The sequence below is a fragment of the Cricetulus griseus genome, chromosome 2 (genome assembly GCF_003668045.3).
Source record: "Cricetulus griseus strain 17A/GY chromosome 2, alternate assembly CriGri-PICRH-1.0, whole genome shotgun sequence".
Classification (NCBI taxonomy): Eukaryota; Metazoa; Chordata; class Mammalia; order Rodentia; family Cricetidae; genus Cricetulus; species Cricetulus griseus.
In genome coordinates, this window is record NC_048595.1 from 455,378,011 (window position 1) to 455,402,872 (window position 24,862).

Sequence of the window (24,862 nt, forward strand, 5' to 3'; positions counted from 1 at the left end):
GGATTATTCCCTTCCCACGCCCCACCCCAGACGAGACAGCGTCTCACTATTACATATCCCCTGCTGGCCTGGAACTCTACATAAACCAGTTGACCTCAAATTCTCAAGAGTTCTGCCTCTACCTCTTCTGCCTCCCAAAGGCTGGGATTAAAGGTGTGTGCCACCACGCCAGGCCGAGCTTTTAAAAATATATGTCTAGAGTAATACACATATAATAATTCTCATTTTATGTAAAGGACATTTCCTAAGGGGAAAACCCCGCCCTCCGGGCTTAAGCATTGAAAACAACAGACTTTTGCCCACACAGAACTGAGCCTAGTTGGGGAGGGTGCCCCCTGGTGGTCCGAATTGGGAAAACAGCTCTCCCAGTGTGCGTACAAAAGAGAATTTCAAAGTGTCAGCCGCAGGGCCGATTAGGCCGGGATGGGAGTGGGTATCCTGTGTAATTTAGAATAGCTTCCAGGGAATCCTAAAAGGCCTCTTCTCATCGAAGGCTGAAGAGCTAACTCCCTTAGACAAGCTTCAGCATGTTTGCCAACCTTGGAATTAAAATTTTGGACTCCTTTTCTTTGGCAACGTAAGTGCTAAATTTTTTTTTAATTATATTTAAACGCTGTTCTGGGCCTCTAAGCTTGGTGCACAGAGAAAACACGTTGTTAAATAAGGAAAAGTGATGGAAACTCTCTTCCTTCCCTGGTCAGCACCATGTGGAGCTATGTTGTCAGTCTTGATTTAGAATGTTGCAATTTTCACAATAGTACAGGCTGCCTTTTGCCAGCTTTTGTTGTAATTCGCCAGTGCTTATTTCTAATTCTACAGAGTTACTAGGCCTTCAAAATGGAGACAAAGGTGTGAGGGCTGGAGATGTAGCTCATGGGTAGCATGCGTTCCAACACCAGCGGGGCGGAGGGAGCCAGGGAGAAGATACTAACAACCATCTCTCATTTATTTGTCTTAAAAGACTTATTGCAGCTGGCCACAATGACACACACCTTTAATCCCAGCACTCAGGAGGCAGAGGTTGTCTGATCTCTGAGTTTGAGGCCAGCCTGGTTTACAGAAGAGCGAGTTCCAGGACAGCCAGGGCTACACAGAGAAACCCTGGCTCAAAAAAAAAAAAAAAAAATCCCGTGTATGTTTGAGCACTGCATGGCTTTGTGGTCACCACATGCACACAGGCACATCACAGGTCACACAGCGTCAAGTCCCCTGGAACTGGAGGAGTTACAGACAGCTGTGGAGACTGAGCTGGGGTCCTCCGCAAGAGCAGTGAGTAGGCTTCCTCACCCGGCCATCCCCCTAGACCCCTGTAACTGTTTCTTCTTGCAATCTGACCAATTTTCCTGCTCATTTCTACATGTAAAACAAAGAAAGCAAAACTGGAAAAAACACATGTATAGAAAGCCCCAGAGTGGCCCGGTGTTGGTGACGCACGCCTTTAATCCCAGCACTCGGGAGGCGGATCTCTGTGAGTTCGAGACCAGCCTGGTCTACAAGAGCTAGTTCCAGGACAGCCTCCAAAGCTACAGAGAGAAACCCTGTCTCGAAAAAACAAAAACAAAAACAAAAACAAAACAAAGAGAAAGCCCCAGAGCAGATCAGTCTACGAAATCAGCTTCCTGATGAATGAGGAGATGAGACACTGTGGGGTCACATAGGAAAACACATTTTCACTATTATTTCTACATGAAATTACCGCCTGGCAAATTTTGCTAATCAAAGTTGAGGTGGTATGAGTTCTAAGTGTGGAAAAATTATCAGTCCACAAAATAACTCAGTCTTCCTGGCTGTTTGAGATGCCACCCATATAACTGAGACCTTGAACTTTAATAAGTGACACCTCTCAGATGTATGGACCTAAGGTTGAGATGAACTTGCAAGTGCTAATTACCAATCTGGGATTGATTATCCGTGGTAAGCTGTAGGTTCACTTCTGTTCATTCCTAGACAGATCAGACTGGAAGTCAGTGAGCTGGGGCAGGGGCTGCAAGTCTGATTCCACTCCTAGCACTTGGCCCAGAGGCTTGTGACCACCTATAATTTCAGCTTTGTGGGATCCAGTTCCTTCTTCTGATGCTCTTATACACATGGCACACACGAGACACATGCGTATACATAAATAAAAATAAAAAGATGATAAACACATTGCAACGGATGACTAACATAGCGAGGAACGTGACTGTGGTGGAATGTATTTATTGAGCGCTAACCACGTTTTGTGTAACTTTCCCTGTGGGGGTAGGGTGAACATTGAGCTAGAGTCTCATTGTGTACCCAGGCTGGCCTTAGGCTCGACTCCTCCTGCCTCAGCCTTCTTAGTGCTGGGATTGCAGTTTTATGTCAACATACTCAGTTTTAACTTTAAAGCTTCTTTGCATTTAAGTATCATTCCCTAGAATTTGGGAACAGAAAAGGATTTTAAGGTGTGTTTGCTGCCCTCACATGTCCCCCTGTGTTCCAGGGATCCCATATCTGGCATCTTCCAGTTAGTGCTTTGAAGCAGTTTTCCCTATGATGCAATTTATCATCCAGACTATGGGACATTTATGACTCCATAATTACAGGGATAACAGGTAAGAACCAGACCCAGCCTGGGCAGCTCAGGCTGTGTGGTCACTGTATGATTAACGCCCATTTCTCAAGGTAAGAACATCTCAAGTCAAGCTGACTCATCTTTATGTCCACCCACACTGAGAAGACATGAGCACTTTCCATTTTAACTCTTTCCAAAGGACCGGGGATAGAAGACACGAAGGAAGCCAGGTCAGTATGTCACTCACTTGTATACTCATTCTCTGGAAGGCTATTTATCAAATACCTAAGATTATGCATATTTCATATACACATTAAGAGTTGCAGGGCTGGGGGTGGGGGAGCTGGAGAGATGGCTCAGCAGTTAAGAGCACTGGCTGCTCTTCCAGAGGTCCCAGGTTCAGTTCCCAGCCCCCACATGGCAGCTCACAACTGTCTGTAACCCTAGTTCTAGGGGATCCAATACCTTCACACAAAATATATACAGGCAAGACATCAGTGTACATTAAATAAATAAATCTTTTAAAAAAGAGAGTTTGGAAAACAAAGCATGGTACCTGCCTTTGGGGGGTCTCATAAGACAGAGATGCTATGAAAAAGAGAAAAGCTGTCTGGCATCCAGAGCTTGTCACCACTGCCTTGCAGGCCTTCGTGGCCGCAGGGACCTGCCTGGTTCTTTAGAGGACCCATGTCTTCTTTAATGCAAACTATGTCAGAGTCTCAGTATGACAAAGGGCCACTCCAGGCCATGCCGGATCAAGAACTAAACGTTGTCAGCTTTGTGGGGTGAACACTGGAGGGGGTAGCCCCATCTCTCCCTACATGCCAGTATTTGTTCCATAAGGAGCTGGTTATGCAAGTAGCAAAGTTTCTGACAGGGTCCCATGTTTTTTGGAGCTCACGGCTCTCAGTGTGGTCAGGTAGTTTCTTGTTTCGAGCACAGAGTTTCCAGTGTGCTTCCTGACTACCCAGTTACAGATCCAACTCTCCTCTCCTCTAATTAGTTGGAGTCTGACTGAACTCTAGGCCTCAGGGGTCCACTGGAATGCTCACTCAGCGGTCCCATGAACACAGGGTGAAAATAAAATCACAAAGGCCAGCAGACATGAATCCTGTGTCTCACTTTGCTCAGCCATGTGCTCCATTGTCCCTCGGGATTGTACTGAGAAAAAACAAAACACAGGTTCAGAGATAAATGTGCTAAGAATTTCAAGTTCAATGTAACAGTAAATCAGTAAACTAACTCAACATATAGTGTGAACAAAGCCCCCAAAAGTTCCCGTTGGAGGCTCGGTGCGCAAATTCATGTTAATTTTTTTGGAGAAGTGGTAATTGGGATGAGATGGTGGCATGGTGACTTTATAAGAAGCCGTGGAGAGCCTAGGTAAATGCTTGCCCCGTCTCATCACAAGACGCTACCCATCCACCACGTTACAGTGCGTCAGTTGCTGGTGCCAAACAAACTTCAAATGTTCATAAGTTATCTTCTGGGTTTTGGTTTTTTGTTTGTTTGATTTTTAATTTTTAATTTTAGAAGCATTCTTATTTACATATCCATACCCCCATTCCCTCAGCCTCCCATCCTCCCATGTTCCCCACCAACCCCCCAGTCCACCCTCCACCCCCTTCCCAGGGAGACACATCATTTGGGGAGGACCCAGGCCCTCCTTGCTGTATCTGGGCTGCAATAGTGTCCCTCCATAGAGAATGGGCTCCCAAAGTCCATTTGTGCACTAGGGATAAACACTGGCTCCACTGTCAGAGGTCCCATAGACTGCCCAGGCCTCCTAACTGGCACCCACGTTCAGAGGGCTTGGTTAGGTCCAATGCTGGTTCCTCAGCTTTACGACTGGGGTCTGTGTGCTCTCATTAGGTCAGGTCCAGGTTTTGTTTTTTATGTGTGGTTGGTTTTGTTTGTTTGGTTGGTTGATGGGGGAAGTGCTTCTGTGTATGTGTTTGTCTTACTGGATGATAAATAAAGTACTGTTTGGCCAATGAGGCAGCAAGTTAGGCAGGACTAGGAGTCAAAGAGGATTCTGGGAAATGTAGTAAAGGAGTGGTGATCCCCAGGAAGTGACATAGCAGGGAGACTCATATAAGCAAGGACGAGAAGGAAGTGGCTCCCTTCTTTCTTCCTCCAGAGTCACCCTGTGATCCTGGGATGAGGACGCCAGTGAAAGACATCCTAAATAAGGTAAGTCTTCTAAAATATATAGATTTATGATAATTAAGACTGAGCTAACAGATGATAAATCCTTGTCATTGGCCAAGCAGCATTTGTACCTAATATAAGTCTCTGTGTATTATTTGGGGCCCTAACTTGGTGGGCAGAACTCGGGTGGCTGGCGGAAAGCACTCTTATGGCAGTAGGGCCTGGGTGGCTTTTGGTGGAAAGATTTATCGTAACAGTTGGTTGTTTCTTAGACAGGGTTTCTCTGTGTAACCCTGAATGCCCCAGAATTCCTGTAGTCCAGGAGGGCCTAAACTCATATATCCACCTGCCTCTGCCTTCCAAGTGCTGAGTTTAAAGGCGTGTGCTGACACATCAGGCAAAAACAAGGCCTTTTTAAGCATAAACACTATGGGGCAGTGTGGGTTAAACACTTGGAAAAACAGCGGTCTGTGTATCCACGTGGCCCAAGCATTATAGAATGAATCCACATGGCAGGTTTTCCATCTGACACAGATCATGTCTCAAGTCAGGGCTCAGGGTAGACTCTAGCACCACCCACTTTGTCATTGGATAAGTTTCTCTGTGTCTCTTCTCTTGCTTAAAAAATAATATTAATACCCAATTCAAGATCATTGTGTGGATGCTAATATCTATAAACATTTAGGATCATGGTCATTAACATCTGGCATGACAGGAGTAAAAGTCATCTATTGATAGTGTTGAAGACCTTGTCGCTCCCGCTGATCCCCCACCAGATTCTCTGAGTAATGCCTGCCGAGAAATCAACTTCCCTTTAGTCCCAGCACTCAGGCAGCAGAGGCAGGCGGATCTCTATGAGTTTGAGACCAGCCTGGTCTACAAGAGCTAGTTCCAGGACAGCCTCCAAAGCCACAGAGAAACCCTGTCTCGAAAAACTCAAAAAAACAACAACAACAAAAAAAAAACAACAAAAAAAAACAAACCCCAAAAAACAAAAACAAAAACAAAAACAACAACAAAACCCACAAACAAACAAAAAAAGAAACCAGGGGGCTGGAGAGATGACTCAGCGGTTAAGAGCACTGACTGTTCTTCCTAAGGTCATGAGCTCAATTCCCAGCAACCACATGGTGGCTCACAACCACCTTGAATGAGATCTGGTGTCCTCTGCTGGCATGAAGGCAGAAGACTGTATATATATTAAATAAATAAATAAATACTTTAAAAAATCATTTTATAAAAAAAGAAAGAAATCAGCTTCCCATATGAATTTGTGTATAGGCAAAGAAGGTTTTATTTCCCATCGAGCAGTGCAAAGTAGGTATTTTGATTTGCAGGTTGAAAAAAGTAAGTCTTCCGGTGATTGGGTTTAGTGACTACTATGGCAGAAGTAGCAAGGCAGTCCATGGGAGAGAAAGCAGATCCTGCTGTGAGTTTTGTAGGTGTTATCTTCCAAGTTTCACAAATGAAGAAGCCACAGCACAAGGAAAACAATCCCTTTGGGATGGTGAAAAGGTTCAGTGGGTAAAGGCACTTGCCCCTGATTCAGACAACTCTAGTTTGATCTCCAAAATTCACATGGTAGAAGGAGGGGGGCAACTCTCAGGTGCTCGCGTGTGCGAGCACACACACACACACACACACACACACACACACACACACACACACACACTAATATGTACATAACTATAATTTTAAAATATTTCTAAAGAAATGGCTATTCTTGCAGCAGAATTGGATTATCATGAGCCCAGGGGAAATGACAAGTGTTCACATTCCCTCAATGGAGCCCCGCAGTCTACCTACACATAGACGGGGTTCCTCTGGTCACTGCCTACGACCCTGACATCAGAACTATCTATTGATTTAGAATGAGGTCATTTTGGATGAAGAAGACTGTGGAAAACCAGCTTGGGGATGTGTTGAGGTGGCACAGTCAAGCTGTGAACTCAGAAGTGTATAGGTGTGCTCACACTCTCCCTAGCTCTGTTCCATCTTCTCACCTGCACTGTTCATCCATGCCCACGAGGCTACCAGGCAGCCAGCCCTCAGGGCTGCCACAGGTCTGTTCTAGGGCATAGGGAGCGGCTTCACAAGGTACCCACGGGAGAAAGATACTGACAAGGCAACTGAAGGGAGAAACTGATGGTTATCAGACAGGTGACGCCCTGGGAAGGTAAAACTAGACTCTGAAACCAGGAGCCGTTTTAGAATTAGCACACCTAGGGAAAAAAGGTTGTGTATTGATCCACAGTCTGGGTCTTAGCAGGGCCTGGTAGAGCAAGACTTTAATCTCAGCACTCGGGAGGCAGAAGCAGGTGGATCTCTGTGAGTTCAAGGCTACCCTGGGATACAAAGCAAGTTCTAGAACAGCCAGGGAATATAGAAAAACCCTGTCTCAAAAGCCAAAAAAAAAAAAAAAAAAAAAAAAAAGATTTGTGCCTTAGGGGAGTCCTGGGGGCCACTCAAGAAGGACGGATTCTGTACAAGTTAAAAGTTGAAAACTAGCCAGGCAGTGGTGGTGCACACCTTTTATCTCAGCACTCGGGAGGCAGAGGCAGGTGGATAACTGTGAGTTGGAGGCCAGCCTGGTCTACAGAGTGAGTGCCAGGACAGGCTCCAAAGCAATAGAGAGAAACCCTGTCTCAGAAAAACAAAAAACAAACTAACAAACAAAAACAAGAAAAAAGAAAAACCAATAATAATAATAAATTAATAAATAAATAAAAGAATAAATGTAGCTTCTAAGGGCATGGTGATACATGCCTTTAATTCCAGTACTCGGGAGGCAGAGGCAGGAGGATCTCTTCGAACTTGAGGCCAGCCTAGTCTACATATTGAGTTCACAGTCAGCCAGGGCTACATATCAAGATCCTGTCTAAATAGGAAAAGAAATACAGCTTTAAATGTATAACAATGGGAACCAAACAACATTTGTTCTTTGCCAACTTAAAAATTAGGACATACAGGGCTGGGGATGAGCTCAGTGGTCGGACACTTTCTTATAAGTGTGTTCTTAGGGTCCATTTCCAGCACCTCGGAGTGTGGGGGCACTGGGGAGACAGCTCAGTGGGGAGGAATACTTGCGGTGCAAGCATGAGGACTTGAGTTTGAATCCCCAGTACTCACACATAAAGGTGAGCATGCTCTTAGTTGCCCACTAGAACTAGGTGGCAGGACCCAATCGAGGAAGACATATCAGACATTGGTGATAGGACTGAGAAAGCAAGCTGAACCCGACCTAAATCCACCCCTTGTTAGCTAGTTCTCATAGCGCCAGAATGTGCTATGCAGGCCCTGGGAGAGAAGAGCCACCAATGGTTTTACCAGGTGGTGAGCCCTGCATGCTGCAACCTGTCAGGCACCATGAGACAATAGTGGCCAGGAGACTATGGAGGTGACCAACCACTTAGGGTTGGGCCCGAATTCCTCAGGAGGGAATTCATACCTAGTACTTTCTGCAAATCCGCTCCAAAGACCTTGACTCAGGAGGGCATCGACTCTAAGAGGGCCCTGCTACTTGATTCTTGCTAAATGGACATGCTGCCAAGGTGTCTTCTAAATATTTACACTTATACATAGATTAGTCGGCCCACAACGTGGCTAGAAGTTTCCCTCTACAGCAATCAGCAGTTAATACAGAATCTCCTGACCAGTCCCAGTCTTAAGAAAAGTGACAATTGCATGTTCAGCCCATGGGACATCTATATCATGTGCGTGTATGTGTGTGTGTGTGTGTGTGTGTGTGTGTGTGAGAGAGAGAGAGAGAGAGAGAGAGAGAGAGAGAGAGAGAGAGAGAGAGGGAGAACCTTAACCCTTGTGAGCCAAGACTTTCTAATGAACCAGGCTGGCCTCAACACTCGACCTACTTCCCCTGACTTTGCCAGTCACTCCAAGAGTTAGCTGTGAGTTCATTTCTCTGTGTGCTTAGGTAGTTTCCCTTCTCATAAGTAATTTGGCGATCATAGTAATGAAATTCCCCAAAGCTGTTGGAGAGAGCTGAAAGCTGCTGTACCAGGCATGGCGGTGCACGCCTTTAATCCCAGCACTTAGGAGGTGGGGTGGACCCAGGGGAGGGACTCTGATCTACATAGCGAGTTCCAGGCTAGCTAGGGCTACAGTGAGACCCTGTCTAAAGACAAAAACAAACAAAAAACTTCACCAAATAAATGAGACATTGCATATAAAATCCTTTGCGCTTTCAAAACCAGAGCAAATTCCTGGTGGTCATGTGACCACTTTGGGTGCCTCCCTGAGCCCCCCTGAGATTCCGTTTCCTACAGTTCTTCATTTCTTTTTCCCAGCAGCCTAGTAGGGTTACAGAGGCACACCCAGCAGCAGCCACCTCGTTCTGCAGCTCAGCTACTCTGGAAATTACCTTGTGTATGTGTAAATCTGGGTCCCCAAGCCTAGCAGACTTCGTCTTTAAGAAAACAGTGCCTCCCTTGTGTTGACACTTCCCATTTTCTCAGCAAACTGTGTTCACTGAGGATCCAAAGCCACACAAACTGCCCTAAAGAACCAACAAAGGGCAGCTTGAATTTTCATGATTTTTCTTTGCCCTCCATCAGTGATGAACTCAGAAGTGACCCCACATGGGAGTACAAGGTGACCTTCCTGGAAGACGTGTGTGCAGACAGGGGGAGCTATCTCTAGTGGCATGGACTGCCACAAATAGCCAGCGTAGCCTTTTAGATGGAAAGGGTTTGGTGTGTGTGTGTGTGTGTGTGTGTGTGTGTGGTGTGTGGTTGTGTTGTGTGTGGTGTGTGTGTGTGTGTGTGTGTGTGTGTGTGTTGGGGGATGGGCGTCTACACTGGACGCCCTGTGTGTGCTCTGTGCTCTGACCTTGAATTACACTTCTAACCTAAGAGGGATTCATTTACATGGGATTATATCAGCGGTAAGGGCCTGTTAAAGGAAAACTCCTGGTCCACAGAACAGTTTCCAGCCCTGGTGAAGACCTAACATTCCAGTTTGTGCGGTCAATCCCTAGGCCAAGGCCCTACCCCTCAGGAAGGAGGCTGGCTCACCTTAAGCCATGGTAAAGAGTTAAGTGGGGTAATTATCCTTTTAATGAGACACTGTACTTTTTGTTACAGAATTCCCACCCCTAACACAGTTCCTACAAGCTGAGTTTGCAAGAAGGTTTGTTAGCCTCATCGTTCCTCCTTTTCCTTTCACCCTGTCCTTCCAGATGCTGGTCTAAGTCTGCCCTCTCTGACACATGTGTTCCTTACCCTTCCTCTAAAGTCCTCTCCTTGCCACGTGTCTGCCTGCTTCAGGGCAGCGGACTTCCCATGCCAGTGACGCCAACCGTGTAGCTTTGCTTTTGTTTTCACCCCCCCCCCCTTCTCCTCCTCTGGGCAGCTGCAGAGATTTACAGCTTGTCTGCCCTGGGGGGTTTCGTCTAAACTGTCACAAATTGTCTGAGCTTCCATTTGGGACCATTCTTAAATTATTTTATTAATGAGACTAGCAAACCTAAGAGAGGCTCCCAATTTCCCTGACACATGTCTCTGTCTCTTTAGCCAGATGGGAGCCCCACCCCAAACAAAAAAATTCCTGGTAACAAAATCACCATCAAAGTGTGTGTGTGTGTGTGTGTGTGTGTGTGTGTGTGTGTGTGTGTGTAAACTGCAGTCAGGAACATCTGCCAGGCAGTTCCCAACTAACCACCCAGGCATGCACACAGTCCTAACTGTGTCATTCAACAAATGAATTCTGCCAAACACCGAGACTACCAACATGACCAGTCATAGCCTTGGACCTCAGTCAGGAGCCCATCTGTAAGTGAGGGTTGCTATTATATTACATCAGGGAAAATGTTTGCTGCTGTGGATTCTAGGGAAGTCAGTGTTCCCTTGATAACGGTAGGAAAAACTGGCGAGGACCGAGTTGGAAATCTGGTGACCCCCTTGGCTTTTCCTCGGGTATATTCCTGAGACCATTACATCTTTCTGCTCCCCATTCTAAGAAAGATGCTAACAGCTCCTACCATCTGTCAAATTTTGAGGTCTCCTTTTGGACACATGCCATTGTTCCAAGCTTACTGTGTCAGTGGGGAGACCTGCCTGTATGGCTGAAAACCACAAGCACATAAATAAAATTTTGCTGACTTGCTTGAAAATGCTTGTTGCCTCTGAAGAAAACTCTCATTAGCTTCCTCCTGGACGGGAAGGCTGGGGCTGGTCGGTAGGTTGTGGTTATAGACACAGGGTGAGCCATGACTGTTTCTGCTCCCTGAACAGGACTCTACAGTTTGATGTGGAAACAATAAACAAATGAACTTTGCTTTGGGTCACTGTCTAAACTTCGGTCATTGTGATGATATGTTTATTTGAACAATGCCATTTTGAACCAAGAAAACTATAGACCAGAAGTGTTCCCTTCACTTCCACACAAGCCTTAGTGGTTGACACTCGGTGAGTTCCTGTGTCCTCAAGACAGGGGTCCTTAAATTGAGCTTGTCCGTATCACCTGGTGCCCAGAGTGTTGCAGCAGGCTCACCCGCAAGACTTCCCTAGTCAGTGAGTCTGGGTGAACACAACCATCTTTCAAATAATAGAAACTCAAGAGACCTTGTGTTCCGCTGTAAAAAATGGTGTGACCTAAATCTAATCTGGAACAGAGTATAGTTTGCATTTCTAGTAAGGTTACCATGCTGCTGAAGTCTACAGTGTAGCAACCTCAGATCATGACTGGCATAGGAAGCCAGCACTGAAGACCATTTCAGAGTGAGGTTTAGTAGACTCTTCATCCACACAGAAAGGCCTCTGGAACAGCAATGCCATTTACCCTTAATGGGACATTATACTGGGGGGGGGGCGGGAAGGGGGGGATAAAACAGTCATTAGGTGACAGGGACCAGGTGCAATCAGAGAAGCAGGTGTTACAGATCAGCCTTGTGCTACTTGGCTGGGTGAAGGATGAGTCTTTATCTCATTAAAGTTTACCTCTAAATCTGTTTTAAAATCAAGAATGTTTTAATTTGAGATTCAGTCCCCAGTGCTACAAAAAAACAAATGAAGGAACAAAGCCCAGTTCTTTGTGCTGGGTGTGGCTGCTCAGGTCTGTAATTCTAGCACTTGGAGGGTGGAGGCTGGAAGATCAGAAGTTCAAGGTCACCCTCCCCTGCCTAGGGAGTCACCACCTACATGAGACCCCGTCTGAAAAACAAAAAGAAGTTCAACTCTTCCCAGAAGAACCCTGGGAGTCATATCTCACAGACCTACACTCTGTTCCAGATTAGATTTAGGTCACACCATCTTTTACAGCGGAACACAAGGTCTCTTGAGTTTCTATTATTTGAAAGATGGTTGTTCTAAGGATAAACAGTTCTCTGGCTTGTACGGGGTAAAGATATTTCTGGATTCCTGGACTGGAAACCAGACTGTCTTCTGACTTGCCCGCCTCTGCCTCTCCCTGCAAACTGTATCTGGACACACTGACTTCTCTTCTGCCATTTCTGTCACTGGCTTTGGCCACCTTCAGTAAAAGTCTGAGCTATAGGCACATAGGACATGGCAGCTCTCACTGTCTCCTTTTCCCAGTCACTATGTCCCAAAACTCTTGGGAGAAGAAAATTGATGGACCCAGCTTGGGCCAATTATCTGCCTCTCCCCCCGCCAAGGAGAAGAGGAAGGAGCCCATGGCTAGCACAGCCTCCTTACAAAGGCATCTGGAAGGGAGGCAGTGACAGCCATGTGCCTTTCAACCTTTGTCATATACACAGGACCACATGTATAAGACACTGAGGACTTTACAAATCACACAGTGGATTCCTGATGCACAGGAACTGTTAAAGACAAAAAGCATTCAGCTGCACGGGTCAAGTCACGGGCAGGAAGGCCTCGTCTGGGGCCATTGTGATTGTGATAGGTGTACAGCATGGGAGGGAGGATTGGCTCAACTCCACACACAGCCTGGGCAAGTGGACAAAGACAAAGGGCATGGGGACGTTGGCAGCAGATGGAAAACCACCAAAAGAAGCATGGGGTTCGATGGTGCTATGGTTTAGACATGCGTGATGTTTTGAATGAGAATGGCCACTATACGCTCATATGTTTGCATACCTGGTTCTCAGTTGATGGAACTAATTGGGAAGGATTGGGGGCGTGGCCTTATTGGAGGAGGCGTGCCATAGGGTGAGAGGGAGAGGCTTTAAGGCTTCAAACTCCTCCTGCCATCCCAAGTGCACTCTGCCTCCTACTTAAGATGTGAGCTCTCGTCTGATGCTCCAGCCGCCTGCCTCCAGCTACTTCTGTGTCTCCATCTTCTCTCTGAAACCGTCGGCCCCACATCAACCCTTCCCTCTATAAGTTGCCTTGGTCATGGTGTTTATCACAGCAACAGAAAAGGAACTAGCGCTGCAATAGCATTGCAATGAATACAGCACTGTTTGGTGGTTGGAGGCTCAAGTGCCGGAGGTTAGGTTCCTACTGAGGTCATAATGAGAGGTCATCAGATCACCGGGGTTGAGCCAGCGCACAGAAGGGATAAAGACAGCTTCTGTGGTATGCTTAGCTCCTGGAATTGCAAGATGTTATTGAAAGGTTCAGGCATTACGCTGGCCCTGTCACCTGGCAGAATGCACTCAGGCAGCACTCTGGTTAGCCCAGGGTTCCATGAGAGCCAGTCTGCCCGCAGGTGCAAAGGACACCTTAAGAGACAGACCCCACCCATTTATGCTCACCTTCCTCTTCCTCTTTGCTCCCTCTGTTCCTCTTACCCTTTTCGTCTCTTATCTCTCCCTCTCGTGCTCTCCCCTCCCCCACCTGTAATAAACTCTGTGGTTAATGTATCTCTCGTGTTCCTGACCCATCTAGTGTGTCCTGTTAAACTTAAACAAAAGAACAACAGTTATGAGATCAAGTTCAGTCCTTGATCTCTGCCCCGCCTCAGCACATGGTCTATGTCTCCCACAGTGCATCTGCCATTAGACCCTTGTCTTAGGGTTTCTATTTCTGTGACGAATCACCATGATCAAAGGTTCGAGTTGGGGAGGAAAGGGTTGATTTACCTTACACTTTGTTTAGCATTGCTGTTCATCACTGAAGAGAGTCAGGACAGAAACTCAAACAGGGCAGGATCCCTGAAGCAGGAGCTGATGCAGAGGCCATGGAGGGTGCTGCTTACTGCTTGCTCCTCATGACTTGCTCAGCCTGCTTTCTTACAGAACCCAGGACCAGCAGCCCAGGGATGGCCCCACCCACCATGGGCTGTGAGGCAGACGCTTGCAGTCACTAATTGAGAAACCGTCTTATGGCTGGATCTCATGGAGGCATTTCCTCGGCTGAGGCTCCTTCCTCTCTGGTGACTCTAGCTTGTGTCAAGTTGACATACAAAACCACCCAGTACAACCCTCAACACGGCTGAGCCAATGAATGCTCTTGAACCTCCAGAACCTTGAGTTACACAAACCTCTTCTCTTTGTAAACCCACCTACTACAGGTCTTTCAATACAGTCAGAACAATGGACTAGAGCCAGGATGTCAGGGACTCTGGCTGCACCAACGTAAGAGGACTTTTGAATAGGTTAGGTTCAGACAAGATCAGGAGGACAGTGGACAATGAGACGCGATCCGTCTCAGGGACAAGGCTAGTTGACTAGCGTAGGATTCTTGCTGACACCAGACATTACAAGGAAGCATGTGGAAGGGCCCAGAAAACATTCAGGATCCCTAACTAAAGTTAGGGTCTTTGTCACTCTCCCACCTCATTCTTCTTCTTGCAACACCGGTAGCTTAGGGACTTGGGTGGAGGTCTCTGGCTGACACCTTCAGGAGTCCACCCTCAGCAGCAGGTCCCTTGTGAGCAATCCCGGGCTGCACAGCCACAGACTCACCTCTCTGCCTCACAGAGCTGAGCCTCAGGACACTGGGGCACATGTCCATCTCCACACTGCACAAGGGTGACCGTTTCATTAAAGATTCACTTTGTACAAAAACACGGTGAGAGAAAAATCATGGATGTGTGAGGTTGTACCTTCACCCTAAGGGCCTAACCCACATCACTGGCTGGAATCTAAACGCTTGAATACATGTGTTTCGTGTCAAACTGTGAACAAAGACAGGTTTGTAATCCCAGCAGAGACAGTGACTTGAGGTGTCTAGAATAGAGTCACATTCAAGTTGGCCTTTGTCCAAGCAAGTGCCCTTCATTTCCCTCCCCTCTTCCCTCAGAACTGTTTTCTCCTCCCCTTTGTTTGTTTGAGTTTACATCTTGTCAATATTTCTGGGACTGTCAGACAATAGACGTCACTTTTTAAAAATCTGTGAGTGTTTTGACTGCAAGTGTCTGCTGACCACATGTGTGCCAGAGAATGGCTGGGATCACTAAGCGTGGAGTTCTAGACGTTGTGAGCCACCATGTGATTGCTGGAAATCCAACCCTGGTCCTTTGGAAGAGCAGCCAGTGTTCTTAACCACCAGGCCATGTCTCCAACCGTGAGGCCACTTTTGTTGCTTGTTTGTTTGAGACAGGGTCTCAAGTGGATTAGATTGGCTTTGAACTCTGTCAACAGCAGGGGGAACTTCTGACTCTTCTGTTTGAATCTGGCTTGCACTGTCTCCCCAGGTCCCGCTTACCACCTGTTTAGTTACTTTTCTACTGCTGTGGCAAAACATCATGACCAAAAGAAAGAATAAAAGAAGCCGGGCGGTGGTGGTGCAGCATGCCTTAGTGATGGCACACACCTTCAGTCCCGGCACTCGGGAGGCAGAGGCTGGTGGATCTCTGAGTTCAAGGCCAGCCTGGTCTACAAAGCAAGTTCCAGGACAGCCAGGGCTACACAGAGAAACCTTGACCCCACCCCCACCCCAACCAATAAATAAACCAATAAAATAAATAATTATAGATAATGTGGTAGTTTGAATGTAATGTCACAGGGAGTGGCACTATTAGGAGATGTGGTTTTGTTGGAGTGGGTGTGGCCATATTGGAGGAAGTGCGTCACTGTGGGGCGGGCTTTGAGGTTTCCTACGCTCAGCATTCTGCCCAGTGTCTTAGTTGACTTCCTGTTGCCTACAGGATGCAGCTCTCTCAGCTCCAGCACCACATCTGCCTGCAGCTGCCATGCTCCCTGTCATGATGATAACGGACTGAACCTCTGAAACTGTAGGTGAGCCTCCCTCAATTAAATGTTTTCTCTATAAGAGTTGCCATGGTCGTGGTGTCTCTTCACACCAATAAAAACCCAAATCAAGACAGATAAATGAAATAAAAACAAATTAAATCTGAGGAGCCCATAACCATGATGGCTGGTGGGGACCTGGAGACTATGACAGCAGGCAGGCAGGCAGGCCAGGCACCAGAGCAGTGAGGAAGAACTTACACCTGATCCCCAAGCATGAGCAGTTTTCCCTCAGTAGTTCCTCCAACTGAGGGCCAAGCATTTAAATAGATGAGCCTATGGGGGGAGTGGTCGTTATTATTTTTTGTTTGTTTTGAGATAGGGTTTCTGTGTGTAACAGCCCTGGCTGTCCTGCAACTCACTTTGTTAGTCTTCTCGAGAGAAAGCTACTCTCTGTGTTGCTCTTTTGTTTAAGTTAGAAAGAAAGCGCGCTATGGAGATGGAACCTGCGCGATGTGACACGAACCATAGAGAGTACATTAATCACAGAGTTTATTAAAGTGTGTGTGTGGGAACTGGTGAGGGGGCGAGATGAGAAGAGATGAAGAGGGTAAGAGAGCAAAGACCACGTAAGTGGGCCGGGATCTGTCTTTTAAAGGGGTCCTTTACACCTGCGTGCAGACTACTCAGTCATGGAACCCTGGGCTGACCAGGGTACTGCCTGAGTGCATTCTGCCAGGTGACGGGGGCAGGCCAGCATAATGCCTGAACCTTTCACTCTGTCCTTGTGAGACCAAAACACAAAAGATACCCCTTGCAGGTTGAGAGTCCTGTTGCAGTTAAGAGTCAAGAATGAGTTTCTGTTTGTCCTGTTTGTTTGACCTCTCTGCACCAGATGCGCTTGATCACCCGTGGGCAGGAAACACATCAGGACATACGCTTGCCCGTGATGGGACGGGGTGGGAAATATGGTGGCCTTATGGATTTGCCTTTAGTAAGTCTCTGCAAGGTGTTCTGGGAGTCCAGAGATGGACCTGGCCAGAATCCATCAAGCTGGCCAGTATTTAAAGCTTGTTACAGATGTGTCTTTAAGTTGTATACACTGGAACTCGGGGCTCATTCACTTCCCCTCTACGTCACTTGCACCTTCTTGTCCCCTCCAAAGAGGGGCCTCAGGGTACTCACTGTCATTGTGTGTGCCTTTTCTCCTGCTAATCTACTGCCGCTTCATCAGAGGGCACAGGGATGGGATGATCCCCTTCCCTGACAAGGATCAACTGCCCAACCCATACTCCTAGAGGGCAGACCACAGAGGGAGAGCTTGAGAGCCAGCGAAGAGCGGAAGCAAGCGAGCCTAGGGAGCCTCGGTCCACACGTGCTCTGAGCGCCCTGCTCTCCCCAGTCCTGCTCACCGGGCTGCAGGTATGGGTGCCAACACTTTTTGGGAGTCTCTGAAGAGTGCTCCCACTCTGCTTTTGAGTATCCATGGGTCCTACACAAGTCACATCACCTCTATCGGGAGGCCCCACTTCAGACATCATGGGATCAGCCCTGCCATTCTTTCAAGTTCCTTCTAAGGCCATCCAAAACCGGGAGTGATGACCCCAGCCTGTACTCTCGGCGTCTGGGAGGTGGAGGGGAGGGGAGGAAGTTCAAGGTCAACCTTAGCTAGTAAGTTGGAGGCCATCCTGAGTAAGAGAGAGAGAGAGAGAGAGAGAGAGAGAGAGAGAGAGAGAGAGAGAGAGAGAGAGATGCCTATTGATATGGAAATCCATTGCTGCACCCGGCTCCCTTCCTCTTCGCAGCCTCCAGCGCGCTCCGCGCTTTGCATACAGCTGGAGCCCTCCCTCTGGAGCCACCGAGCCAACTGGCGCACAGTGGGACAAAGAAAGGCGCGGCTGTTGCCGGAGCCGTAGAATGAAGATTTGGCCCATCACGAATGGCCGGGACCCCTATTGTCCCGCCACACTGTTCTTATTTTTAAATTCTAATTAGCAAAGTTGAACTGGGAGGTCAAGTCTTGGTCTTCATTTAAGACTGTCTCAAAATCCACGCTAACCTGCAGGATCTTTGGGAACACGATTAAAAATATAAAAGTGATCAAAATCAGAGGTTGTCGCTTCACCCAGCAAAGGGCCCCGTGCAAGGTCACGATCCCGGCGGAGGCCTTCTTAGTGCGACTTTAGAAACGAAAGCACTCTCAGCCCTTTCATGGGGGGAGGGTGGGGGTGCGCCACAGCGTACACAGGCCCCTCACAGAGGCAGAAGCCCGGGCAGCTAAGTCATTGCGCATCTGAAGGGTCCCGGCGCCCTAGCACCCTCATCCATCATGTGATCCGATTAGCTTGCAGTCCTGCGAGGTCAGGAGCGCAGCGCAGCTGCCAGCGCAATGGGAGAGGGCGTGGTTTCCAGTCTCTGCCGGTCTCCTGGGTGACAGCCGGGCTGCTCTCCTTGGTAAAATTCACAGGCACCGGAGGAGGAGACATTTCTAACGGGAGTCCCAGCCTTGAGGCAGCCCTGCGAACTGGAACAGGCTGACCTCCATGGCCACTGTGACCAGCCTCCGGTGTCCTATTCTTTCCAGCCAGTGCCACAAATTCACTCCGAGTCTCACCGTCACTGTTTATTATTTAATGCGCTCTAGCAGGTAAAAGGCGACAGTCGCAATGTGTCTTTCCATACGTGAGTTACATGCGTCTGCAAAGCAATTAACGCTAAACCCTCATCACAGTGCCCGCATGAGGCTTCTGTGTGTGGAGAGTTATCTTTCCCTCTCATTGCATTAGCAAAGCCTCGTTTCCCACATAGACCGAGTAAGCTGATGGTGTAAATGCGGCCCTGTATTCACCGATGTGCCCAGGTACCCATTCGATAACATCGCTGATAACAACATCAGTGTTGTTATCAGGCGAGTCACTCCCCGCCTCCCTCCCAGCCTCCTTTGGTAGTCACGATTAGTCATCTGTCAGCACCCATTTAGATACTCATTTACACCCTCAGGACACACCTGCCTTCAGTTAGGTCCGCCTACTGGGGATACTGTCCAAGAAGTAATTACAACACACAACAACCAGCCTTAATGGGAACAGTCTACACTTCCAGCTCCCGCCCCACCTTTGCCCACCACACATCCAGGCTCACAAAGGCCTTTCTTCTCTTGTGCTGACTCAGGAGGCAGAGGCAGGAGGATCTCTGTGAGTTCCAGGCCAGCCAGAGCTACATAGTGAAACCCCATCTCAAAAACAAAGGGATAAGTGAACAGATGAATGGAAACTTAAACATGGTCCAGTTAAGTATGCCTTAATATGGGTATGAGTATGTCTCTGAAATCGGTTCAATTCAATTATACCACACATTATAAAATATAGAAGTTCACTGCTGTTATTTTCATAAACTCGATAATGAATTATTTCCCAAGGCAAGAAGATTACATTTTATAATAACCAGGATTAGTCATTTTTTTTGGGGGGGTCCGAGGCAGGGTTTTTCTGTGGCTTTGAAGGTTGTCCTGGAACTAGCTCTTGTAGACCAGGTTGGTCTAGAACTCACAGAGATCCTCCTGCCTCTGCCTCCCAAGTGCTGGGACTAAAGGTGTGCACCACCAACGCCAGGCAGATTAGTCAATTTCATTGGTGTGGATTTTTAATATTCAAGAGAACCATCTACAAGCCTTGTAGAGCCAGAAGTCAGGGCCAAAGATATCTACCTGAATGGGTCACAGTCCCCAGTAAAGACCAGGGCAGTCCCCGGGAGAGTCCGGATCCTGACACAGGCAGAAGCAGCCTTTTATTTATTTATTTATTTATTAATGATTTATTTTTATTTCACGTGCATTGGTGTTTTGCCTGCAAGTGTGTCTGTCTATGTGAGAGTGTTAGATTCCCTGGAACTGGAGTTACAGTTGTAAGCCACCATGTGGGTGTTGGGAATTGAACCCAGGTCCTCTGGAAGAGCAGCCATGGCTCTTAACTGCTGAGCTATCTCTCCAGTCCCTTGTTTTTCCAGATATTGGTATTGATTAATGTCTACAGGAAGGTTGGGCTCTGAGCAGGCAGCTTCATTGGGGGCTCATAAGACACAGCCCTTGTTTTAAAGTCCATAGGATGCTAGGATGCCTGGTGATCCATTTGCATGCTATTTAAAAAACAAAACAAAGTAAAAACCTGCAAAACTAGTCCCTGGTAGTGCGGAAGCTGGTGGCCTCTCAGGAGGGTAGTTAAGAACTTTTTAAAGCAGAACTTGAAGGGACTGGAGGTCTACCTTACTTTAGCATGCTTGCCTGTCTTGTGAGAGGCCCTGGGCTGCATCCCCTAGCACAGAAAAATAGCAAAACAAGACAGAATGCCGATGATACAATTATAGAATGTGTGTTAAACCAACTAGAGGGCAGGAAATACTAAACAAACAGGATTTGATGTTATTTGTTTATTATTTGTATATATATGTTGTCCTGCTCCTAACAAGGGTGCTGGAGGTCAAAAAGTGGGAGTCAATCTCGTCCTTCCCCAAGTGGGTTCCAGGGTTGAACTCAGGTAGCCAGGACAGATTTAAAATAAGGTAAGCTCTAGAGTGTGTGAGACTCTGGGCTCAGATCCCAGCATTGCAAGCAAACCAACAAGGAAAGTGAATGAATGAATGAATGAATGAGTGAGTGAGTGAGTGAGGAGGAAAACTTTGTAGATTGCCCGAACTAGCACTTAAAGGCACAACGCCAACTTTAAGCAACTGGAGCTGAGAGGCTTCCCAAGTGGCTTTGGGGGAGTCCTTGGTCAACTCTTGTTTTCTTCTCTGTGAAATGGGACTGGTGACAGACAGCTCCACCCAAGGCTGTCAGGGGCACATGATGGCCCTTGTCAGGATCTTAGAGCTGTAAAGCTGGGTGCAGTGCAGTGCCCTTAGGGCTGTGAGGCCATTCTGTGGAGAACTCAGCACGCATGGCTCTAGTGCCAATCCAACCCAGCCACGCTCTGCACTGTCCTTCCTCAAACACTTGGGTCATTTTGGAAGATCCAAATGTCCAGCCCCAAGTCATTAGAAACTAAGGTGACCCAGGTCGCTCCTCAGGATGATGTCAGAGTCAGCTTGGCTCCCAGGGAATGGGCTCTTTTTTTGTGTGTGTCATCAAATGAGAGAAATCAGAACATTTTCTGCCTCCATTTATCTCAGGAACTTTACAGCCATGCCATGCTCTGTCCTTGTCCTCAAGATCTCATTTTGTAGACGAGAAGAAAGGGAGGCCTCAGGAATTCTGTGGATTCCCCCAGATTCATAGTATGTGGCAAGTTGCAGCCGAAATGGAAATCGGCTGCCATCCAGCAATGTTGCTTGGCTCTAACTGTGTAGGGCCTGGGTCACTGGCTTTACCACACATACCCGAGGTGCAGATGGACTGTTCCAACCTCACCAACCAACTGTGGGAAAACTGATTCCCACATGAGCCTGGCTCTTCATGAGCAAAGACAGTCCAGGAGGCAGACAACGGTCACCACTGAACGTCCTAGTTATCAGTGCCAGCCTGCTACTGGCCTCTGGAATCTAATCTCAAGTTCAGGCCACTCATCCAGGGTCAGCACAGTTTGGTGGCTGATGTGGTCCCTTTGCCAGCTTAACCCCCATCCTGTGTGTCCTGGTGAGTTTGTCACAAAGTGCTCCCTAAAGGATGGGGCTGTCTGTCTGTCTGTCTGTCTGTAGCTTTTAGAGATGTGCTGGATGTTACAGAATGCCCACAGGGATCCATCCATGGAAGCTTTCCTGGGACAGGGAGCTATTGTAGTTGAACAGCAAGATGTGACAATAAATTCTGTCCTAGCATCTGTGATGTGAGATCTCCCTGCGTTGTTCCTCTTTGGATTTCGTGAGTCCTTCTCCCCTCTCCTCAACCAGTTACTGGTGAAGGCCCCCAGGATCAAGCGCAGACCGTCACTTTGCTTGAAGATGTTCATTCTTGATTTTAAATCAGTTGCTGTGGGGACAGAATGACTGCGTTTTCCCACAGGAAAAGATGACACAGGGCTTTATGTTAACCCCCAGCGGGGTACAAGGAACTGATAAGACAAATGAGAACAGAGAGCCATCGAGCAAGCTGCTGGGATCCTTCCAGGACCAAGTTTATAAAAGGCTAAGGGAGGTGACTGTCTGGACTGTTGCCCAAGGTCCCTTAGCACACTCTGAATGCCTTAACCTAGCATCAGGTTGCTACTTGCTATGACCACAGGGCAAATAGGATGGGTAGCTTGATAAGAGAGAGGCAGAAAGGCCAGGAGGCCTTGGAAGGGGATTGGTGAAGTGGACTTGGGCTCCACAGACAGCTTTGGGTACAGGTAAAACTTATGCTACTTTTTTTTTTTTTAAGTAATGAAGGAAAACAAGGTGTTGGTGATGCATGCTTTTAGTCCCAGCACTTGGTAGGCAGAGGCAGGTGGATCTTTGAGTTTGAAGTCAGCCTGATCTACAGAGTGAGTTCCAGGATAGCCAGGGCTACACAGAGAAACCCTGTCTCCAAAAAAACCAAAACCAAAACACCCCCCCCAGTAAATAATTAAATAAATAAATAATGACGGAGAAATTGTAAATCCGTAAACTGTGTGGATGACTGTGGCAGGGCAAGGCAGGGCTGGGGCTCCTCCACCTTGTATTCTTGCTGAGGCCACTTCAGGGTAACTAGGACTTGGTCTCCTTGATGGAGAACCCTGTGGAAGATTACCCACCTCTCTTCTAGGACCCAAGGCCAAGATGCCCCAGCTAACTTAGCTTTTGCTAAACTGCTTGTTTCTGAGAAGCTACCTGCAGCCATCCAGTGAGATACCAGGATGTAGTTTTTACCTTAAAAAACCCTGTCCTCAGTCTGGCGGTGATGGCACATACCTTTAATCCCAGAATCTGGGGGGGCAGAGGCAGTGGATCTCCCAGGTCAAGGCCAGCCTGGGCCACAGAGTGAGTTCCAGGACAGTCAGGGTTATACAGAGAAACCCTGTCTCAAAAAAACCAACCCAAATAAATACAAACACCACCAACAACAAAACACCTGTCCTCTGGACACTCAGGATTATGTTTAGGAGCCAAATACCCTAGTGTAGTCCCAGCTGGTTGGAATAAGGACTTTCAGTTGGCTTAAACTGTGTCTGAGTGCTCATCTCGTGTGGGCTCCCAGCAACCCGTGATGCACATTGCACAGTGTTGCAGACAAAGAAAAACAACTACAAAACCTGAAGGGAACTAGCTCCCGGACCTTAAAACCGAGGCTGTGGGACGGTGAGGAGATCATCGCGGGGATGTCTAAGACTGGCTAAGGCCACTTGTATCCTTTGAGGCAAGGACAGAAAGGCAAGGCAAGAAGACTCAGGTGGGCGCCCTCTGCCTGAAGCCTGGGGGCAGTGCAAGGATTGACCTCAACAACAAAGCCAGGCTGGGGGTAGAACTGAGAAGTCATAGCCTGCTGCTCCGGGCAGGCAGGACACCTGATGGTCTCATATCTAGGGCTGCGGGGTGCTTGGGGTTCTGTGCTGCCTCCATTGAGCGTTTCTCCCTATGAAATCAGATCTTTCTTGGAATGTGAGCGTGGGTCATCACAGGCGATGCCGGGCACAGGCTCTCTGGAGCAGGCAGACATCGCTAGGTCGGAGGGGGCAAAGGCGCGGTGGGACTCAGGACATTGCTTTCCAGCTGTTCTCCCCTCCACCTGGAGAGAGGCCTTCTAGGTGCCACTCAGGGAGAGGCTGCCCGTCCTTGGCTGTCCCTGTAAGAAAGGAGCCCTGGGATGGCTGCCCAGGAGTTGTGCACACAGGGGCGAGAGTCAGGGAAATGCTCTCACAAAGTGACTTCACTCAGGCTACGCTCAAAGCCCTTCTTGTAAGGGAGAACGGCTCATGGCTCATTTCCCTTCTCTGTAAACCCACCTATATCTGAAGATCAGACATATCCACGCACAGCCACACAATGCCAAGCTGCTGGTGGAGCTCATATTCTCAGCAAGTCCTCAACCATACCAGAGCTTTATTTATTTATTTATTTATTTGTTTGTTTGTTTGTTTTGCCAGGCCCATCAATCAATCATGAGGATCAAAATCTGAAGAAATACAATTCGTTCTCCAACATGTTTTTGGAAATGCCACAAATGTCCTGTGATGGAGAGCATCTACAGTCTTCGGATGGAGTTAATTGATGCCCCGGTTACCTGGCATTGATTTTAGCAATGGTGCTGGCCTCTGCGCGCTCTCCCCACCACTACCAGATGCCACCGAGTAAGAGTTCATCTTCTTCGAGGCTCTACTCAGACATCACGACCCAAATCACACCTTAATGTCCATAGCTCAATGGAAACACTCCGGGAGGGTACCTAGGATATGTAAAGAGATGCTACAGAGCAATAGAGAAATAGGAAAAATGCATTAGGTTCACAGTGAGGGCTGGGAGTATAGCTCACTAGTAAAGTGTTTGCTTAACCTACGTGAACCCAGAACCATGAAAAAACAAAACAAAACAAAAACAACAACAGGGACAGGAAAAGCACAGCGAAATGCCACCATCTGCTTATCAGAGTCTCCAATGAAAAGGAGAAGCATCTTCAAGTTAATAAATTATATTTGTGTAATTAATAATTAAGATCCATTTTAAATATTTAAACAATCTAATCAGCTAGTTGTTTGATCATTGTTTTTGTTACAGAATCATTATTGCAATAGCACTACGTACCATCAACGTAATTATAGAATGGGCAGTATATTCATACACTTTGTACTGGTGCCAATGTTGTAGGAAATGAATGTCCATTCTGATACATACCCATTGTCACCACAAAAAGAACCGGTATGATATGGACTCTAACAACTCTCATATGGAATGGGGGAGGGGTGTTATGTTGTTAGCACAGTGGACACTATGGCACCTGCAATCTGACAGACTTTCAGTTTCATCCAATTAAGTGCAAAGCCAGTGATCTATCATCTGAGGGTTGAGCCATTAAGAGAGGCTGTGGTCAACCTCTGAGGTCTGGATGCTCACTGGGGGCTCAGGGAGAGTCACTGAGAAAAACAAGCAAACGCTATACAACCATAATCTATGTCCTTTTTAAAAATTATTTTATTTCATGTGCATTGATGTTTTGCCTG

General features: G+C 47.4%; 1 long non-coding RNA gene across 1 annotated transcript; it reads left to right on the plus strand.

Annotated features, from left to right (window-relative positions):
• LOC103159580 lies at positions 1 to 24,385 on the plus strand. The gene is made up of 6 exons (XR_004768774.1): positions 1 to 577; positions 2,462 to 2,573; positions 2,644 to 2,763; positions 4,674 to 4,726; positions 15,713 to 15,803; positions 23,792 to 24,385. It is a non-coding gene; the product is annotated as an uncharacterized LOC103159580 (long non-coding RNA).
• The last annotated feature ends 477 nt before the right edge of the window (positions 24,386 to 24,862 follow it).